This window comes from Plecotus auritus (genome assembly GCF_963455305.1).
Source record: "Plecotus auritus genome assembly, chromosome: 3".
NCBI lineage: Eukaryota > Metazoa > Chordata > Mammalia > Chiroptera > Vespertilionidae > Plecotus > Plecotus auritus.
In genome coordinates this window covers 224,984,145-225,005,449 of record NC_137772.1, presented here as the reverse complement: position 1 = coordinate 225,005,449, position 21,305 = coordinate 224,984,145, and the positions used below count along the sequence as shown (strand labels likewise).

General features: G+C 63.9%; 1 protein-coding gene across 2 annotated transcripts in view; it reads left to right on the top strand.

Annotated features, from left to right (window-relative positions):
* Positions 1–1,813: 1,813 nt before the first annotated feature.
* Positions 1,814–21,305, top strand: part of SHISAL1 (shisa like 1) — a gene marked incomplete at its 3' end in the record, with an annotated part of 100,862 nt that continues 81,370 nt past the window's right edge. The window contains exon 1 of one of the 2 annotated variants that reach the window (XM_080660702.1): positions 1,814–2,035. Of the gene's footprint in view, positions 2,036–8,165; positions 8,261–21,305 lie in introns of those variants that run through there. The other variant, XM_080660703.1, reaches the window with a different exon arrangement.

The window sequence follows — 21,305 nt, the reverse complement described above, 5'->3', positions numbered from 1 at the left end:
CATGGGCGGGGGAGGGGGACATGGCATGGGGTGATGAAGGGGACTGGGGTGCATGGTAGGGGAGAGGGGGACATGGCGGGGAAGGGGGGACATCGGGGAGACATGGGGCATGGTGGGGGAGGGGGACATCGTAGGGGATGGGGACACGGTAGGGGAAGGGGAATGGTGTGGGGGACACTCTGGAGGGAGGGGGACACAGTGGGCGGGCGGGTGGCTGCTGCAGGTGCAGCGGGGACAGGCAGGGCCCTCCCCACCTCACTGGCGTGTCTGCAGCGCAGGTCCGGGTGGGCCCAGGCTGGGTGGACGGTCCTGGTTAAGGGGTTGGAGCTGAGACCCTTCCCACTTCCGAGCAGCCCCGGACCTGGAGGATGCCTGGGGTGGGCTGACACTGTCTCCGGGGCGGGGGGCACCCCAGGGGCTGAGCTGCATCATAGCATCCTGGTGGCCTGCCACCCATTCCCCAGGGGAGGAGCGGGGGTGCAGTGGGGGGGTGGGCAGGTGGTCCAGCCCCTCAAGTACAGAGGAGGTGGCCTTGGGCCTGGGAGGCCACAGAAGGACGGGGTGGCCCAGGCACGGCGGAGAGCTCCCCAAGGGGGCCCGTGGGCAGGACACCTGGCTCCTTGTGTACATAGGGGTGCACCTGTGTTGTGGGGGCTGAGCCCGGGGCTAGGCCTGCGCAGGCCCAGTGGCTCCGAGGGCTGAGGGAGGGTCAGCAAACGCACGCAGGTTAGCAAACCTCTCCCTGCAGCTGAGTCAGAGCCGATGCGCAAACACTGACCTCCTACTGTGTGCCCGGCTCCTTCCCCTCCTCATCACAGCAGGCGCAGCGCGAGCCTGACGCACGGGAGAGCGAGGCCCAGCGGGTGGAGGGGTGTGCGGTGGGGAGGGGCTCCCCTGGGTGCCGAGAGCTTCAGAAGACGGGGCTCTGGGGGCCGCCGAGTCCCACTGGCTCATCCGTGACCATCTTGTCTGCGGGGTGACCGTGTGGACAGTGTGCCGGGCCCACGGCGAGTGCGCTGTGGGATTATCAGGGACCGCGGTGGGGACATGCGCAGCCTGAGGCCAGGAAAGGGACCGGTCCGGGATGGCTGTCCAGCCAGGAGGCAGGATGGGGGGTGAGAAGGGGCTGCCACGTGGGGCTCCTCACCTCTCTGGCCCTCAGGCTCCTGTCTGTCAAATGGGCACGCCCACTGATGGCACGCCCACTGATTGGGGGGAAGTGCAGTCAGGGATGAATGAGGCTTCTTCCCTGAGGCGGTGACTGGGCACCTGCTGTGCAATGCACGGGGCACATGGGGAGCAGGAGATGGGCCCGCCCCCGCCACCTCGGTCCAGCCGCCGGGGAGAAGCACAGGTGGACGCCACGCTCGTCCCCGTCCCGCCCCTTCTCTGATCCCAGCCCCGCTCCTTCTTTTTCCAGATGAGGAAACCGAGGCAGCTGGCTCCCAGGCGTGGCCTGAGTCAGGAGCCGTCCCCACCAGGGCGCCGTGGAGACCCCGGGTCCAGCCCCGGGCTCTCAGGTGAGAACCAGGACCGCGTCCTTGCCTGCCTCCGTCTCTCCCTTCCGGAACGTTCCCAGGAACGGGCTAGTTTGAGCCGCTGGAAATCTCAGCCGATCCTGGTGTCTGGGGAAGGGCCGGGCTCTAAAAATAAACCACTCGCCTCAGCCTGGGGGCGGCGGGCTGAGCAGAAGCGGCCGCCTGACGCTCGCTCCCGGCAGGCGATGGCTGGCCTGTCCCGGCCCGGGCGCCCCCCTCCTGGGCAGCGGGCCCCTGGGATGGGCTGGTGGCAGGTGGCAGCCAGGAATATTTGATCCCTGGCTCCTGAGGCCCCACCCCCCCACATGCGCACGCGCGCATACACACACACACACACATACACACACACACACACACACACGCCCATGCACACCACACATGCCCCAACCTGGGACGTGCTCACAGAGGGTGGCCGGCTGATCCCGAGGCAGGGACGGGGCGACACCTGGACATCAGGAGTCCCCTCTGCGTGCTGGACAGCGACAGGCCTCACACAGGTAAGGGGCGTCTCCTCGTGCCCCAAGGCTCTGCTCCCCGAGGAGGTGAGACCGTGGGCCTGGGACCAGGAGGGGGCTCAGGTCGGGGGGGGGGGGGGGGGCTTGTCTCGTCCTCAACCCCAGGGAGCCCTGCTGTGGCCGTCAGCTCTCCTTGGGTGGGGGGGCATGTCACGGCTGCCCTGCCCCCTCCATGCCCCAACCTGGGGGTCACTTGCCCTTCCCAGCCCCACACACTCCCCGCCGCCCGCTGTTAGTGCTGTTGGCTCCATGAGAAGCTGCTGGGTTTTGGGGACCTGGTTGCAGAGTTTGGGAGGCGGGCGCTGGGCCTGGCCTTGGGGGATGAGGGGGCAGAAACGCCTCCCGTCCGCCCCAGAGGGTGGGGCTGAGGTCCTGCGGGCACAGAGGTGGCAGCGCCTTCTGCGATGGAGCTCTGTCTGGGGAAGGCTCTCTGGAAAGACCGGGAGGAAGCACGGGAGCCACACTCTGTGGGCGGGTCCCCGATGATCTGGATCCCTTGTCCAGGTTTGCAGGAGACTGTGTCGGGGGAGGGGCTGCTAAGGCGGGAGCTGGCCTGGTGGGACCACCTGACCTTTGTCCCCTGCTGTGCGGGGGGGCTTTCTGCCCACGGTCTGCCATAGGGCGTGTCTCACGGGGGCAGGACATTCCCCCGCAGTCTCGGTGGTCGGTGTAACGCCTTCTCCTCCGGCCCAGGACAGGAGGCTGGAGATGGGCTGGGGGAGGGGCGCCTGCTGGCCACCTCCCCTCTGTTCATCAGATTATTGGGGTACTGGGGGCTGAGGGACCTGCGGACAGGCCAGCCCCCACCCCCACCCCCATGCGTGAATCTTTCCTGGGCACGGCAGGGAGTGGAGTAATGGGGGTGATTCTGGGGGCCTGAGTATCCCGCAGTGAGGGCTCAGCTGAGCCAGGGGCAGGTGCCTGCCAGGGCTGTGGCCGGGGCCGGGGCCGTGGGGAAGGCCCGGTGGGCGGTGGAGAAATGCTGGTGGCTGCCAGGGTCTCGGGCTGAGCATGTCCTTCCTGCAGATGCTTCCTAAGGCCCCTGTGCCAGGCCGCCCCCCCGCTGCCCGCTGCGCCCTCGAGGCCTTCAGAATCCCCCAGGGGCTGGTGCTCCTCAGCCACCTCCATGCGTGCCCAGAACCTTGCTCAGGGCTGTCCCCTCCCTGCCCCCCCCACCCCACTCCCCACTCCCCAGTCCTCGCACGCGGCTTGTAGCCCAGGACGAGCACTGAGGAGCTGTCACCCTCGGGGCTGAAATCCCGACTCAGGCTTGCTCCTGACGCCTCTGCTCCCCAGCTGTGGTCCTCCAAACCTCAGTCTTCTCACCAATGAAATGGGGTGGTGCTGCCTTCCATTTCCGGCTGTTGGGGGGCAGAGATGGTGGGTAGGAGCGTGACCCGAACACGGGGGAACCCCCTACACCCCTGTCATTTCTTCTCTGCACTAGACTGTGCCTGGAGGCTCCGTGCTTCCCAGCACAGACCTGGCACACAGTAGGTGTGCAGAGTGTTTGGTGGACACACACACACACACACACACACACACACACACACGGGCAGGATGCTCTGGCTTTGACACTCACACCAGCCCGTCTGACTGGGACCCTGGGGACAAGGCCCGCAGAGCAGCCTCCACCCCTCCCATCACCTGGGCCTGGTCCCGGTTGACCAGTTGACTGGCTGACCAGCTGACCAGCTGACCGGCTAACCGGCTAACCGAGGGTTGCCGATTGGGTCCGGGGCACTTGGTCACCTTCCAGCGGGGAGGGGAGGGCAGAGGGACAGTGCAAAGCCCTAAGTGACCGTACCGCCAGCCCACAATCTGGGAACATCTGTGTTCCCGACAACTGGGTTCCTGTCCTAAGCCCGTGAACACGCAGCCTCTCCCCAGAGCCTCCGCAGCAGGCCTGTCCCCCGAGCCTCCTCCGACCTTGACAGCCTCTGTGACCATCGGGAAGGCTGGGGGTGCAGAGGCAGGGCGTGCGGAGAGGGGCATCTCGGGAGCCACCAGCCTGGCCACGGGGGCATCGTTAAAGCTCTGGAAGCCAGGCTGTGCTCCTGCGGCAGGAACCGTGACCCCCTTACCAAGCAGAGCCCCAGCGCCGGCGGCCGGGGTGCCTGGGGAGCGCTGGTGCGCAGACCCACCCACAGAGCTCCGCCGGGAACAGGCCGCTCCGTCAACAGACAGCCCCACAGACGGCGCCGCTCTGCACACGCAGGGCGGGGCCCCGTGGGCGCACAGTGGGTACGGAAACACACCCTCTTCTTGGATTATTTATTAATTTTGCTCTATTTTCTGTACAAACAACTGTAAACCTCCTCTGCCCCACCTGTGCGTAGACTTTAACCCAGAACGTACGTGCCTATCTGAGGTACAGTAGCCCCTTATCCACGGGGGATACTTTCCAAGACGCCCGTGGATGCCCGAGGCCTGGATGGTCCTGACCCTATAGGTACTATGGTTTTCCCCATACATACGTACCTCTGCTAGAGCTTAACTGACAATTTAGGCACAGTAAGAGCAACACCATCCTATCTAATAAAAGGCTAAGATGCAAATTGTCCCCTTCACCAGGAGTTCGACCGGGGGGCGGGGCTGGTTGGCCAGCTGCCCATGGCCCCTCCCTCTGGCTGGCCCCGGGCCCGATGGACCCCGATTGGGACAGGCCGGCTGGACCCCACCGGTGCAAGAATTCGGGCACCAGACCTCTAGTAACTAATAAAATAGAATAATTATAACAACACAACGTAATATCTCTTCACTTCCCGGCTTGTCTCTGGCCCTTCCGCGTGGCCAGCGTCACTCTGGTGCTGGGGCCGTCGCTAAGTAGAATAGGGGGGACCTGACGCCAGCACGGCGATGCCGCCACAGCCGAACTGGTAACCGAGGCGGCTGCCAAGCGACTGAGGGGCGGCAGCGTCCACAGCGTGACGGGCTGGACAAAGAGACGCGTCACGGCGCAGGCGGGCCTGGCGGGACGGCGTGATTTCATCACATCACTCAGAGCGGCGTGCAATTTAAAACCTATGAATTGTTGATCTCTGGAATTTTCCACTTAATATTTCCGGCCTGCGGCGGACCACGGGAGACTGAAACCGAGGAAAGGGGAACCGCCGATTGGGAGACGGCCGTAGAGGCTGTCCTGGGACCCCGGCGCCTGTGCCACGCCGACCAGCCCCAGCCTCCAGCACCAACGCTCTGGGGGCAGTGCCGCCCTCGGCACCGGCCTCCAACACCCAGAGGCCCTTGCTCGCTGGCCGGTGCCCAGGTCCTCTACACACTTCCCTTGGGTGCTCTGTGGGCTTCTCTTCTAGGCGTTTCGTCCGGATTAACCTGCGGGTCAGAGGGTTGCATCTGTCCTGGGGTTTCTCCCTCCTGCTCCAGGCACACCTCCGCTGTATCGGTCAGCTCGGGCTGCCACAACGCTCTGTCACAAACGGCCCCCAGGTCTCGGCCACTCGCAGCATTGTTCTTGCTGCTGGGCCTGGGGTTTGGCTGATGTGGGTTGGCTCTGCTGGGCTGAGCTGTGCAGCTGCCCTTGGCGGTAACCCTTTTGGGTCTGCTCCGCCGTCTCATTCTGGGGCCTGTTCTCCTCCGCTTGTGGCAGAAGAGGCCACGCCACGCCGCTGCGGCGCCTTAATGGTCTGAGCTCACATCCCCCGGAGGCCACCATCTCTCCTCCGAGCCCCGAGTCAATAAGGTGGGGGTGTAGACTCCACCTGCTCTCCTGGGGCGCTGCAAGGGCACAGGGTGGAGGGAGGGGCAGAGAATGGGGACCAGAAGCCCCATCTTCCACATCCGTAGGTGCCTCCCTGTGCTCCCTGGTTTATTCACATGTGGCCCCCCCTCCAGCCGGGGGGCTCCGTGAGGCTGGTCCGTGCCTGATTCTCCCTGGACCACAGGGTCCTGGTGATGTAAATATCAGAGGTTACGTCAGGGTCAAGTACAGGGCCAACAGGGGAAATCCGCCCCCAGGGGATGGCAATCCTCCCAGCTCAGGGGGTTCCGTGAGAGAAATGGAGCAGAGAGGGGGAGCACTTAGGTGCCACTGAGGGGTGGTGGCTCCATAAAGGACCTCAGCAGGCAGAGGAGGGAGCAGCAGGCATCCTGGGAGGGGCACTGCCCGGGCCAAGGCCTGGGGGCAGGGGGGCAGGAGCCGTGTTAGCTGGCTGGCCCTGCTGCCTCTCTGGGCCTGGGCACTGCAGAGGGTACAGCCCCGGGCCGTTCAAAGGCAAGTCCCTGTCTGTGAGTCCCTCTCCGGGAGCCCCTTCAACCGCCCCCCCCCCACCAGCTCTAAATTAAGTGGTAACTGGGAACCTCTGATCTCATTACTTGAATTATAATTGTCCTGCTCTTTAATCATGTCTGGTGGCAGAGCTCCTGCCCAGGCTCTGGAGAATTCCCCAGCCGCAGGGCGCAGAAGAGGCCGGGGGCTGACAGGCCACTCAAAGACTCTTGTTCACATTAATCCGAAAAATGAAGAGTACACAGCCCGAGTGCCCTTAAGCCAAGAGGCATTTAAATGCCAGTAATATGGAACACCGGCGGTGACTGCTTACTTTTCCTCGTTAAATACTCTCTTGTCTCCCAAGATTTCTAAATCCTGGGCAGAGAGGGCTTATAAGGAAATGAATCCTATACAAGAGGCATTTGTGGGAGGTGTCAAACCCCCCGCCCCCCCTCCCCACACACCCCTAGGCAGGGCACACCAGGAGACAGAAAGGCTGGATTTAAGAACAGGCTCCACGGTGTCTCAGCGCATCCCTTAGCCTCTGGAGCCTCTGTTTGTCCATCTGTAAAATGGGTGGATGGTCCCTGCTCCAGCCAGTCCTCCAGGGGAGCCCGGAGCAGTGCAGGGCCCAGAGGGGATGCTGGGGAGGTGACCTGGTCACCACAGACGTCACCTCTGCTGCAGAGAGAGGCCCACCTGCCTGCTCTTCCCGAATCCACAAACAGTCGGAGCGCGGTCTGTGAGGCCACAGCACACCCAGCCATCAGGGGGGCCTGTGGGAGCCGCATTCGCCGGGACCCCCCCGCCACTGTCCTCGCATGGCGTCCCCGGCCACGTCCCCGTCCTCTGCCGCTCAGAGAGGGGAGGCCCGAGTCTGCGTTTTAGAACAAGAAGTGACTGAACAGAAGAGGAGTCACGTGACAGCCAGTTCAGGAAACGGTGCGCTAGCGGTCACCTCCGACGCGTGGCGAGAGCCACTTTCCTTTCCCCACCCGGGTCCTGTCCTGCCGCAGAGGGGCCAGCGCCGAGAGCCGAGGGCACAGGCGCCCCAGCCCTGCCCCTGGTCAGCACGAGCCCTGGGTGCCTCCCTCCGCGGCGGTGTGCCCCAGTCTCCCAGCCTGTACATGGGGGCCTCGCTGTCACTGTGAGGACAGAGTGAATGGGTGAGCCAGCACCCGGCACCCTGCCAGGCACCGGGGGGCTTTTGGGCAAAGGCCAGCTGTCCCCCAGGCACCGTGTCCCCTCTGCGTGACGGGCAGGCATGGAGGGCAACCTGGAGGGGACCGTGGCCACGAAACGTTGCGCTTTCTTTTGCTGTTTTTTATTTTTAAATGGATTTTTATTGGCTTCAGAGAGGAAGGGAGAGGGAGAGAGGGAGGGAGATAGAAACATCAGGGATGAGAGAGAATCATGGATCAGCTGCCTCCTGCCCGCCCCTTACGGGGGATGGAGCCCGCAACCCGGGCCTGTGTCTTGACTGGGAATCAAACCGTGACCTCCTGGTTCATAGGCTGACGCTCAACCACTGAGCCACGCCAGCTGGGCTTTTGCTGGGTTTTCAAATGAAATTTTTTCTAGGGGTTACTGTTTGCAGGAGATGGGAGCAGAATGAGGGCGGGGGCCTTCCTGGCCTCTGGCCTGCTCCTCACAGAGCCCCCCGCCCCCGCAAGAGCTCTCACTGGGGGGACGCAGCTTGACAATGCCCTGCAGGGCTCCTCCCTAGAAACCCACCTGAACCTGGAGGCAGCCAGGCCTGCAGCCAATCCCAGTCCTGGCCGAGCGCACAGCTGAGAAGGGGCGGGCTCAGGTCTGCCTTCCTCCTTCCAAGGCCTTCCCTCCGCCTGCCCCGCCCGCTCCCTCGGGGCAGGGGGACAGCGATGGGCGGCAGGAGCCCAGCCTGGCCGCCAGCAGACTAAAGGGTTCGTTTGCCTGCGCGCATCGCGGCCCAGGAGACAGGAACAGGAGTTGGCAGCAAAGTAAGGCGGGGTTTATTTTTAGAAAGTGGCCCAGGCCGGAGACCCAGGGGAGCTAGTGCCCAGAGACCTGGCTCCCGGCCGCTTCCCGGGGATGGTACACAGGGAAGTCACGAATGTGCGATGGACGGAGTCGGGGCCGTGGTCCCTGCCGGTGGGTCGGGGCCACTGGTCACCGCAGCTGGTCCTGAGGCAGCCGTGGCGCTGCGCACCTGGCGTGGCTGCGTGTCTGGGCCTGGAGCGGAACACAGCTGCGGCCTCGATGTCACCTCCGGTTTGGCTGAAACTCTGCCTCTGGGGTCAACCTGAGGTCCATCCCTAAAAGTAGGTGATGGGGAGCAGAACCCCATGGTTCAGCGCTTAAGGGAGTGGCCGCAGGGAGAAGGGGCTGAGTCAGGCGCTGGCCAGGGCCGCTGTGACCAAACGCACAGAAGGGAGGCAAGGTCAGCGGAAGAAATGAAGTTTCGCTCTGGCCGGGTTGCTCAGTGGTTACAGTGTTGGCCCGAGGAGTGAAGGGTCGCAGGTTCGATTCCGGTCAAGGGCACGTACCTCGGTTGCAGGCTTGATCCCCAGCCCCGGTCGGGGTGCGCACGAGAGGCAACCAATCAATGCGTCTCTCTCACATGGATGTTTCTCTCTCGCGCCCCCTCCCTTGCACTCGCCCTAAAAATCAATGGAAGAAATGGCCCCCCGGTGAGGATTAACGACCAAAAAAATAAGTAAATGACGTTCCTCCTCGTTCCCGTGGGGCCACACCTCGGTCTCCCTGGGGCCTCCCCGGGTCTCCTCCAAGCCCAGGGGCCCCTCAGGGCCCAGCCCTCTCAGCCTCTCCCCTGCCTGTGTCCCATCCCTCCGACACTCATCTGCCTCGTCCTCTCCAGACCCCTGTCGCCCCTCCTCTCTCTCAGCCTTGAGTGGCCCCGAGATAAAGCTCAGGTATCCTCTCCTGCAGTTAAACGCTCCGTGTTTCCACGCGTAGTTTCAGACGCGGTGAGCGGGGCATGTCCTCTCTGAGGAGGAAGATCCAACGAAAGCCGCCGAGTGGAGCTAATTGGTTCTCCTCTCCCGCTGTCCTCTCCGCCGAGGCCGGGCCCTCCCGTCACGCCCGCTAATCCCATCGGCTTGGCAGCGGAAGGCACTTAATTTAACGCTGGGAACCTGTGCTTCAGGGTCCCCGAGGCTGGGGGGAAAGAGGGGGGGTCGGCAGCAGTGGCCCAGCCTGAGCCCCACCCCCACCCCACCCTGGGTTCCCTTGGGATCTTGTGACCCCCAGGTGAGGGCAGTGCTGGCGACGGCAGGAAGGAGCCATCCTCTGCCCGCCCATCTTCCCTCCCCGCCAGGGCACGACATCACCCTTAGGTGGGACATGGGGCAAGGGGGCAGGTCAGAGCCACCTGTGCGGCGCAGCCAGGCTGGGCTGGGACCCCGGAGAGGACTGGAGGTGGCCGAGGCACGAGGTCCGTGGGCCTGGACACAGGCAGACCCAGGCACGGCCCCCCCGGCCACAGCGGCCTTGGCCGAGCCACCGATGCCTTAGCTGTACACCGGGGGTGACGCCACGCCTGGCGCAGAGGCAGGCTCGGCTCGGTACCGCAAGGTCGTCCACTGGGGAGGCAGACTGAGGCGACACGGGCCGGTGTCGGCTCCCATAGCTCCCCGGGCGCCCCAAAGTCTTTGCACATGCTGTTCCCTCTGCCACCAACACGCTTCCCTCCTCCCCACCCGTCTATCACTAAATGCCACTTCCATGCCTCCACCCTCTGCACCGCCAGCCTCCGCTCCCCCGCCCCTCCCCTGGCCCCGCGCCTCGGTTCCTGCTGTGCCCCTGGTTTGAAGGGTGCCCGTCTTCTTGGTAAATATCTATTCCCCATTCAAACATCACCTCCTCCGGGAAGCCCTCCTGCCCTCCTCCCTCTCCCCACGGACCCCCGCAGACTTTCAGGAAGGCACAGGTGACAGGGCCCCCGAGGACATGTGTCTTTCTCTGCCCTGAGACGGGCCTGCTGGAGGGTGGTCCGTGGGGGAGCCCTTCCCAAACGGGGACACTGTCACGGGCCGTGATGTGGGCCAGCTTGCCGCCTCCCCAAGCCGGAGAAGGCTGACTCTGCCGGCTGCCCTCGCTCAAGCCCCCGGGAAGAGTGCGGCCGGCCGGGGAGCCAGCCGGTCCTGGTGTCTGAGGCAGAATCGGGGAGATGAGTTGAGAGAGAGAGGGCAGGAGTGGGCGCGGGAGGGGGTGGGGGGAAGAGCCTGCTGACGGGTCAGCCCCTGGGCTGCCCCTTGTAGGAGGCTCTGATGGAGGGCAGGCGCAGAGGCAGCTTTACCGCCACCGGCTGAGGAGTAAGCGGGAAACAGCGAGCTGGGAGCAGGGGCGAGAGACAGGAGCTACGGGCGACGGGGATTTGGGGTAGAACGTGACTCTTTGCTGAGACGGGGCCTCGCGGATCCTGAGATTCTTTTGGGTCACATTATGTTGTTAAAACCAGGAATTCTGCACTGGCCGGTGTGGCTCAGCTGATTGGGCATCTGTCCCGTGCACTGAGAGGTCACGGGTTCAATTCCCGGTCAGGGCATGTGCTGGGGTTGTGGGCTTGATCCCCAGGAGAGGGAGTGCAGGAGGCAGCAGATCAGTGTTTCTCTCTCCCTCTCCCTTCCTCTCTTTAAAATCAATAAAAACATTAAAAAAAAACAACCCACACAAAATCAGGAATTCTGCTTCTCGGGGGCACCCACCCAGGCTTCCCTGTACCCCTAAATGTCCTTCTTCGGGTTGCCATGCACGCTCCTCCGGGCCCGGCCCCCACCTCTCGCAGTGCTCCTGGGAGGAGCGAGGAGCGGCGCTGTAGAGGTGGAAAGTCCCCTTCCCGCCTCCCTCCTCCCTCGGGCGCCAGGCCATCTCCCTGCCAGCACTTGGAGGTTTGTGTCAAAGCCGAGCCGTCCTCCAAGCGCCACTCCCACGCTGTGATCTCCCGCATCCCTCACTTAAAGGGGCCTCAGCTCCTCAGGGTTCCTGCTCCCGCCTGCCAATTAGCCCTGCGGAGGCTGCCAGGACTCGGACACGGAGCTGAGAGACTCGAGGACAATTAAGGCGCCTTGTGTGTCCTCGTTAAAGCCGTTTGTTAGGAGCAGCGCCGGCGTCCTCCCGCTGCAGCCGGGGAAACCCCCGCGCGGCTCGGAACCAGAGACAGGGCGGGCAGAGCTGACAGCACAGGGTCGTCAGTCCGTTGACGGCCGCTCTCAGGGGGTGCAGGGGCGCGAGCTCCGGCTTCCTAGCCTCGCCCAGTCGCAGTCACGCTGACACCCCGGCTCTGGCGCTCGGTGGCTGTGTGACCTCGGGCAGGTGACTCACGCTCTCTGAGCTCCAAGGCCTCGTGTGTGAATGGGATGGAGGACAGAGCAAGAGAAGGCCTGGTGCCCAGCGAGGCTCCGAGCAGACGTTCCTAGGTGTGTCGGCCGACCTGGCCCCGCAGGAGAGGACGGCAACCTCACAGTGTAGACCAGGGGTGGGCAAACTTTTTGACTCGAGGGCCACCATGGGTTCTTAAACTGGACCGGAGGGCCGGAACAAAAGCATGGATGGAGTGTTTGTGTGAACTAATCTAAATTCAAAGTAAAGGAGCGGAGGGGAGAGCAAGAGAACCCTCCGCTCTTTCGGCTCCGCGGGCCGGATAGAACAGCCGAACGGGCCGGATCCGGCCCGCGGGCAGTAGTTTGCCCACGGCTGGTGTAGAGGGAGGGCGAGGAGCATGCCGGCCGAGGAGGCCATGTGTGAGCTGAGACCCGCCGAGTTGGCCCGGGGAAGCCAGGCTACAGCATCCCGGGAGCGGGAACAGCCCGGGCGAAGACCCGGGCTAGGAGTGAGGTTGGCGGGATCACTGGAAACTGGAGTGCGACCCGGAGGCCGGGGGCAGTCCCCCGTGGCCCCCGGTCACCCTAGCGCGTCGGCTCCCCAGGACTCAGATGTGCGCGTCTCGATAGCACTGGGAGGCCCATCTCCCATGTTGCCCCCATTTCACAGTTGGGGAGACCGAGGCTCAGAGAGACAGCGAGTCGCCAGAGGTCACGCAGCAGAGGCAACGGGGCGCAGGCCTCGGCCCGCCGGTGTTATTCCCGCCCAAGGCTCGGCCTCCGTGGCCTTTCCGCCTGGAGCCGGCGAGAGGCCTGCTTTCCGCCCTCGGGGGTGGGGCAGCCCCTCACGGGGGGTGGGCTGGGGGCACCTGTGCTGCGCTGGGAGGCCGTTCCGCCGTCAGAAGGCTTCCGTTCCGATGGTTTCTGAAAGCATTTATAACGCAAGTGAATGTCGAACTCGGGGGGCCCTCTGGGTGCGGCCGGCCCAGGACCGGGCCCCCTGCTCCCGCCTCTGCCTCCACCCGCTGCTGGTGCGTCCCTTGGAGAGGCCAGGATTCAGGGACTCTCGGGGGAAGGCCCCGTCCCCCCGGCAAGAGGTGGGGAGACGGGGCAGGAATTGGGCGGCCTGGGTTCAAACCCCACTTCCGTTGTTCCCCACCTCTCCAACTCCGGGTGAGCTGACGCACCTCCCTCACCTTCCGCGTTCTCACCTCGAACAAGGGCAACGTGACGCAGGTCTGTGCGCGGAGCAGAGAGAAGCGTCCACGCTGGTGCTCAGCACGGGCGTGGCCGAGGCGCTGTTCGCTGGTGTGGCGACGTTACCCTGAACTCCACGAGCAACGCTGAACGGAGCGCCATCAGAGGGCCCTCGGCCCAGGGTCAAGTCCCTCTCCAGCTGCCCGCTGCCCACACTTCCTCCATGCCCTCGGTCCTGCCCCTCGAGGGACCCCCACCCCCCGTGTCCGGTCCAGCCTCCACGGGCTGCCCTTGCTGTTCCTCCGTTCCTCTCCCCTGCTGCTCACGCCTCCCCAACTTCCAGGACCTGGGCCTCCTCATTTTCCTCCTCGGCCTCGGCACCACCTCCTGGAGGGCTGCCCTGACCACCCCTCGCTTCTCTGCCCAGCAGCCACGATGACCCCCATCTCTGCCTTAAGCTGGAGTCTGGCTCTGCAGGAGGGCCCGGCGCTTCTTCCTACCCTCTCCCTGCCCTGCCCGCTTGGAACCTGACAAGTCACCTGGGCACATGGTTATGCAGGCTGCTCAGGCCACTCTCACAGAAACGGACAGAATGCGGAGTGAAAGCCACTCACCTCCCCGCCCCGCACCCTCTCCCGGGAGCAAGGCTGCTCTCGGCTGCTCTGGGCTTGGCTTGCCGTGCTGCGTTCCCTTTGTAACTTTAAATAATACACCCCCGCCTCTTTTCATCCCCGCCGCACAACTGTCTGCCGGCTCCGCGCCCAAACGCCGGGCTCTGCCGCCCACACGCAGCCCCCCCCCCGTGCCCCTCCCCCGCCTCCGTGGGGATTTCCTCCTCAGTGAGGCTCCCACTGACCCGAGGTTGAACACAGGGACCACTCGCTGCCCGTCCCCGCCACCCCGCAGCCGGAGGGCGCTCCCAGCACGCACCCCTGGCACCTAGAGTCACGCCCAGACCCTGCGTGGCCTCCAGGGCTCGCGGACCTGGCCCCGGGCTCCGGGCCGGGAACTCACCTGCAGCCAGCCTCACTGGCCCTCTCTCAGCCCCCCAAGCCTCCCCGCTCCCCCGCTTTTCCCTGGACAGGAAGTCTGTTCCCTGCTGGCTCCCTGCCACTCACTCTGAGCCTTGCAGTCCCGCCCCCAGGCTCCCTGAGGTCTGAGGTCCCTCCAGATGCTCTCCCCGCGGTGGCTTCCCGGTTCCTGGCTGCCCGGTGCGTCCGCTGCGTTGGTGGGTTTCTTCTTTGACCTCCCAGGGGAGGAGCAGCCCACGTGTTCCTGGCCGTGGCCATGACCCAGCGCCATGGCCATGACCCAGCGCCATGGCCTTCAGTGGGTGCAGAGTGTCCACCTCAGGTCTCCACCCGCCGACTTGGCCCGCACCGAGGGGGACGCCCAGGGCCCCCCCCTCCCCTCTGCTCCGCTGACGGGCCTGCCCCACTGTGCGCCGGGGCATCTACGCTCCAGGCGGAACAACCAGTAGCGGGTCACTGCAGCTCCGTCCGTGGACCAAGCCCCCGCGCTGGCAATTAACCAGCGGGTCTGGTGACGTCAGCATCGTCCAAGCATTCCCCCGGAGCCTCGGAGTGGGACTGAGCCCGCTGGCCGGAAGTGTGGTCCCCTGGGAGGGACCTGCCAATGGCCAGTTCCAGGGACACGGGTGGCAGGCAAGTGGCAGCGCTGCCACCGGCAGAGCCCCGTCAGCCTCCAGCCCCGTCAGTGGCAAAGCCTAAGTAACAGGCCTCCTACGACGTGAGCCTGAGCCCCTCTGAGGAAGGAGGGCCCCGCCCGCAGCTGCCCCAATGGGGAGGGAGCCCCGAGCAGTGCAGCGCGCAGGTGGCGGGGGGAGAGGATGGGGGGGCAGGCAGGGGCTGGAGGCCCAGCAGCTGTGCCAGGGAGCTGGACACCGAGCCCCGAGTGACGTGATCATATCTGCATTTAAAAATCACTGAGTGCCGCGGGGGAGTGACAGGAGGCCACTCAGCGACAGGTGTGTTGTCTAGGGGCGGAGGGGGGCGCGGGGCGGGGCAGGGGGCGGGGCGGAGGGGGGCGTGGGGCGGGGCAGGGCGCGGGGCGGGGCAGGGGGCGGGGCGGAGCAGGGCAGGGGGCGGGACAGGTGTCCAGCTCAGGACTGTGTGCCGGACCGAGCCTGCCTCCCTCTCCCTCCTGCCCCGCCTCCCCTGCCCCATTCTTCCTTCCGCACCCAGCCCCACCTTCCATGTTTTCTTTCTTTCTTTCTTTCTTTCTTTCTTTCTTTCTTTCTTTCTTTCTTTCTTTCTTTCTTTCTTTCTTTCTTTCTTTCTTTCTTTCTTTCTTTCCTTCCTTCCTTCCTTCCTTCCTTCCTTCCTTCCTTCCTTCCTTCCTTCCCCTCTCTCTCTCTCTCTCTCTCTCTCTCTTTCTTTCTTAAATATATTTTTATTGATTTCAGAGAGGAAGGGAGAGGGAGAGAAAGAGGGAAGCATTAATGATGAGAGAGAATCATGGATCGGCTGCCTCCTGCACGCCCCACACTGGGGATGGAGCCCGCAACCTGGGCCTGTGCCTTGACCGTGACCTCCTGGTTCTGACCGTGACCTCCTGGTTCCTAGGTCAGTGCTCAACCACGGAGCCACGTGGGCTCCACCCTGCTTTCCAGGGCACAGGAGAGGAAAGAGAAGGGTCGTCAGGCTCTGGGTTAAGTGGACGCCCGACCTGCTCTGTGACCTTAGGAAGCCACTCGACCTCTCTGAGGCTCTTGCCCGCCTGGAAGCACACACAGGCTCCTGGCGGCAGGAGCTGCGGGGCCGACAGGGGATGAATGAGAACAGGCCCCGGAAGCGGGGCCCGCGGCTGCGGGAGGGCTCAGCGCACGGCTGTCTGCCCTGTTGGCATCCTTCATCCCTCCTCCATATGGATGTCCTGCCTGGGAGGGGCCGCGGCTCCGAGATCAGGCCATCAGCTTGCAGACGCGATCAGTTGACTTGATGAGTGTGCGTTCCACTCAGCACCACTGGCGGAGGGGCCTGGGGCTGGAGAGTGATTGCAATCAAGGTTGAGGAGAGCTGATGGTATTAATGAGAGTCATTGCCCTCCAGGCAACTAGAGGGAGGGATTGGCGGCTTGAATTCCTCCTTCCACTGCTCTGGTTTCAATCAAGAGCACTTTCACACGGCGAGGGGAGCTGCTGTGCGCCTCTCATCACAGGGGCCCTCCCTGCGGCTGGCAGGCAGAAGCCGCTGCCCTGCGTCTCCCCTGGCCTGTCCTTCTCCGAGGGCTGGTCGGCTCTCTGATCAAAGGCACCTGCTGGATGCCGGGGCCACCTTACCAAGACCCAGACCGGCGAGTGACCGCCTGCTGCTGAAAGTTCTCCCCGGCCCCCCAGAACCCACGCTCTGTGAGGGCCTGTCCCATCTGCTCCCTCACCCCGACCTCTGCAGCCTGCTCCCCGAATTCCACCTGTGCCCTGGCCCCACCCCTCCCACCCCCAGCAGCCCTTCATCCTCCAGGCCTTTGTCTGTGCTGCCCCTCCGCAGGACCCCTCCTTCCTCTCCCCGGATCACCCCCTGCTTACCTCTCAGCACGCACCTCCGCAGGCTTCCATGGGGCGCACCGCCCAGTCCCCATGCCACCCCTGAGGCATGAGCTCCCTTAGCAGCCGGCACCCCATGCCCTGCCCCGCCCGAGCTGTACCTAACCTTTTACCCTGGTCTGTGTGTGCCTGTCTCCCCGGACGGTCACCAGCTCCCCAAGAAAGTGCCGGCTCACTCGCTCCTGTGGCCCAGGTCTGACACAAAGGAGGTGAACTTTGCTGGGCAGTTTACACCACAGACACAGTCCCAGGCGCTGTCACATGAGGTCGAGGCGGGGCCGGGGGCGGCGGGGGGGGGGAATGACAGCCACAGAGCTACTGCGAGTGCTCCATGTCCTGACCTCCCAACACTGTAGCAGCTCTGAGCCCCACCTGCCCCTCATCCTCTCGCCTCCCACCCAGGACCACCCCCAAGGGGAGCAGGGAAGAACATTCCAGACAGAGGGAACAGCATGTGCAAAGGCCTGAGGCAAGAAGGAGGTGGACCAAGCCTGCAGAGGGCCGTGAATGCCAGGCCAGGGGGCAGGCCGAGGCCATCAAGGATTTGGACGTGCTCAGAGCTGTGTTGGAAGCTTCTCTATGCCGTGTCAGATGACTCCCCTCTGTGCCTGGGCCGGTGCTGGGTGCTGGGGACCCAGAGATGGGCCCTGTCTTTGAGGGGCTCATCCCCTGCACAGAGGCAGGAGCATCCGTGTGGAAGCTCGGGGCCACTCCAGGTAATCAGGGAGGGCCTCCTGGAAGAGGGCTCCCTGAGCGGAGCCTTGTATGCCCGCCAGGCTGAGCCGCGAGGGAGTTGGGGGGTGGGGTGCGCAGGAGGAGACGCAGACGCAATGGCTGGCATTGTGCCAGGCGCCACGCTGCACTCCCCCCCTCGCCCCCCCCGCCCCCCCCCCCCGTTATCTCATCATTCTCTCAGAGCCCCGCCCACCGCGGTGCTTGTATACCATTTGCAGATGAGACTGGGGGAGCGGTTAGGTGCCCTGCTGGGAAGTGGTGGAGGGATTCCGGCCCAGCCAGCCCCACGGGGCCTTGCACTCAGACTTGGAGTCGCCCGCGGCGCTGGCTGAGGGCACTGGGGCGCCATTGGAGATGTTAGAAAGTCAAGGTCAGACTCATACTTCTAAAGGTTACTCTGGGGGCGATGGAGGAGCCGGGAGCGACGGGATCAATGTGGGCAGAGAGGTCAGGAGCGGGCACCCCCTGGAGGTCTGCACCCGGCTGCCCTGTAAGCACAGCCCCCACCTGAGCCGGGCCAGGGGCTGGGGGAGGCTGGCCCGGCCCAGCAGTAAAGACCCCGACAATGAGGTGATTATGTCTTGAGCTTTGCTTTAAAAACCTTAATGGGTTTTTCCACTCCATAAAGCCGCCCTGGGTCTAGGAAAGGTAATTGAGACGGGGAACAGGACTCGTGTGCTGAGAAGCGAGCTCCCCACCCCAGCCTCGCTGCTCTGCTGCCAGCCCCAGAGGGTGCAGTGGGAGGTCGAAGCCGCTGTCCCCACCCTCCACGCGTGTGACAGGAGCCCTCGCCGGTGTCCCTCCATGCCAGCGCTGTGCTCAGACTCTGCCCAGATCACAGTCCCCAAGGCAACCCATTCTGGGGTGGCACAGAGGCCTGCACCCAGCGCTGGGGCTTGCACACCCCTGGTGACAGGGAGCTCACCACTATCCCTCACGTTCTTCTTGGGATCTAGCCTCCTGCTCGCCTGTCTGAGGGGAGAGAGGAAGGGACGTTCTGGGGCCACCTGGCAATCGGACTCCTCTGGCCTGGAGCCCCATCTCTTTCTAGCCCCCCACCATCCTTCTTGCTGGGAGGCCATTTTAATATAATAACACAGCCCGGCCAGCCTGGGTTGAGTGTCGACCTATGAACCAGGAGGTCACAGTTCGATTCCCGGTCAGGGCACATGCCCGGGTTGCAGGCTCGAGCCCCAGTAGGGGGCATGCAGGAGGCAGCTGATCCATGATTCTCTCATTATTGGCGTTTCTCTCTCTCTCCTTCTCCCTTCCTCTCTGACATCAATAAAAAAATAAAATAATAATAATAATTACACGGTAACAATAGCAGCGAGCACGTGTGCAGTGTTTGCAGGAGGCAGGCCCTGCTTTAAGCGCCCGCTCGCCGTTCTGTGCAGAGCCACCGTGATGACGGCATGCTGCCGCTGAGGACCCTGGGACCCAGAGGCCACGCAGCTTCTCGGGTGTGGGGACTGGGGGAGTTTGTGGGCACATGTGGCCATGAAGCCACAGCAGGGCCTTCTGGTCACCGAGGGGACCTCTGACACTGGGGAGAGTGTCCCCACAGCGCCGGCTCCGGCTCCGGGGCCACCAGCTAGCGGGCACCCCGGTTCCAACGTCTTCCTCTGCACAGCCGGCCCCCCCTCAGTTCCTGCTGCAGGACAGTTGTTTACTAAGAAGGGCCTGGAGGCTCCCTGCAGGGCTGCCTGCGTGATGCCGGGAACCCTCTGTCCCCCAAGAATTTATGGAGGCAAGAAGGTCCTGCTCTGCTCCCTGGGGTCTGGGGGACAGGGGGCTCCGGTCCCAGACTTGGCCCTAACCAACCCCTCGTGTGTGACTTGGGCAGAGGACTTCCAGGCCACAGCCCCGGCAGCCCCCCGGCCTGTGAGGGCTAGAGCCGCTGTTTTCTGTGCACCTACTATGTGCTGGGTGCCCGGAGCAGACTCCTGCCACCTGATCAATACTGCGCGGGTGCGGCCGTGCCCATGTCATGACGTGGAAGCTGAGACCCAGCCCTCTAGTGGCTGCCTCCAGCTCCCGCTGCGGGCTGAGGGCTGGGGGCTGGGGTGAAGCCGCCCGTCCCACACCCACAGCTACGCTTGTATCCCAGGCTCCGTGGCTGCATCCCTCCCGGGCTCCTGTGTGGCCCGGGGGCGCGGAAGGACACCAAGTTGTTTGGAGCCGACATCTGGCTCAGCCTCCCTGCAGGACTGGGCCCGGCGGGCGAAGGAGAGCGCACCCGTTTGCTGAGAGTGATGCTTACTTGGCCTCCGGGAGCACTGGCCGAGCTTCTGCCTGCGGCCCAGGGTTGATTCGCTCACCAGCGCGCCAGGCTGTGCCGTGTGGTAGCCCTGGCCCCTCCTTCTGGCCGCCGCAGTGATGTGTGCACGGACAGCATCTGGGCCGTGCAGTCCAGCTGTAGGGACTGCAGAAGCTACAGGCCGCCAGGAGGAGGGACAGCTGCCGCCCCAGAGACGCCGCACACGCCATGCTGGGAGTTCCCCTTGGGTGGGGCACAGCCCCGCTTGAGTGACCCCCCCCCACCACCCCATCACTCCTGGAGTCTCTTCTCTGGCCTGGGCCAGCGTCTGGTACTAGAAACACAGACTACAGAGTTGGATCTGTGCTTGAATCGTGGCCCTACGTGACTTTGGGCAAGGGGCTTCATTTCTCCGAGCCTCAGTTTAACCATCTGTAAAATGGGGTAGTAACCCGAGTTTGGCAGCTGCACTGAGCGTGCAGAGAGAGAGTGCTCGAGACCCTCCCGTGTGCTCATCCCACCTGCACCTGCCCGCACACCTGCCCCCACACCTGCCCACACATCTGCCCCCACACCTGTCCCCACACCTGCCCGCACACCTGCCCGCACACCTGCCCGCACACCTGCCCCCGCACCTGCCCCCGCACCTGCCCCCGCACCTGCCCGCACACCTGCCCCCACACCTGCCCCCACACCTGCCCGCACACCTGCCCGCACACCTGCCCGCACACCTGCCCCTACACCTGCCCCCACACCTGCCCGCACACCTGCCCCCACACCTGCCCCCACACCTGCCCGCACACCTGCCCCCACACCTGCCCGCACACCTGCCCCCACACCTGCCCCCACACCTGCCCGCACACCTGCCCGCACACCTGCCCGCACACCTGCCCCCACACCTGCCCGCACACCTGCCCGCACACCTGCCCCCGCACCTGCCCCCACACCTGCCCCCACACCTGCCCCCACACCTGCCCCCACACCTGCCCGCACACCTATGCTTCTGCAGCCCGTTTCTTCCCGTGGCCACAATGCCCCCTTCCATGAGGCTGCCACCTTTCGTGCCCTCACAGGCCTGCTTGCCTTTGCACCCGCGCTGACGTGAATGTCCGTGTTTGCCTCCTGGTGAGTCTCAAGTCCAGCACTGACCGTGAGTTCCCATTTGGCCCTTGTTTTTTGAGGTTGTTTTGAATATTATAGATCCTTTTCATTTCCACATCAATATTAGGATCGGCTTATCCATTTACACACACACACACACACACGCACGTGCACACGCACGCACGTACACGCACGCCTGCTGGGGTTCAGACTGGGAGAGCATTCGATGTGCAGGTCAGTTTGTGCAGAATTAAAATCTTCCCGTTGAGTCTTCTCATCTGTGAGCACGGCCTCGCTCTCCACCTTTAATCGGATTGGTTTTCTCTGCAGAATGCTCTGGTTTTCCCCGGTGACAATTACCTGCCACCACCGCGGTGTCACCTGTGCACGCTGACAGCTTTACTTCTTCCTTCTGCAGTCCTAGCCTTGCCCTTTCGTCCCCCTCCCTCTGGACCTCGGGGAGTGGTTTTCAATCTTCCCTGAGTGTTCCGTTTGCTGAAGGTTTTGTAGAAACCTGTCATCAGGCTAAAGAGGTTTCCTCTCTTCCTAGATCACTTACATTTTAAAATCACAAATGGGTGTCAAAACGGATCAAGTGCTTCTCTACAGGTGGGATAAACATATGACTGTGCATTATATTCCTCTAACGTGGTGAGGCCCCTGGCTGGACCCTTACCTGTCTGAGCAATCTCGCGTCCCAGCGTAAACCCACTTGGTCCTGAGGTACTGTTCTTTGTCTCTTTAGCCAGATTCTATCTTGCTAATATTTTATTTAAGACTAGAGGCCCGATACAGGAAATTCGTGCAAGACTAGGCCTTCCTCCCCCCCTCCCCTGCTGCCGGCA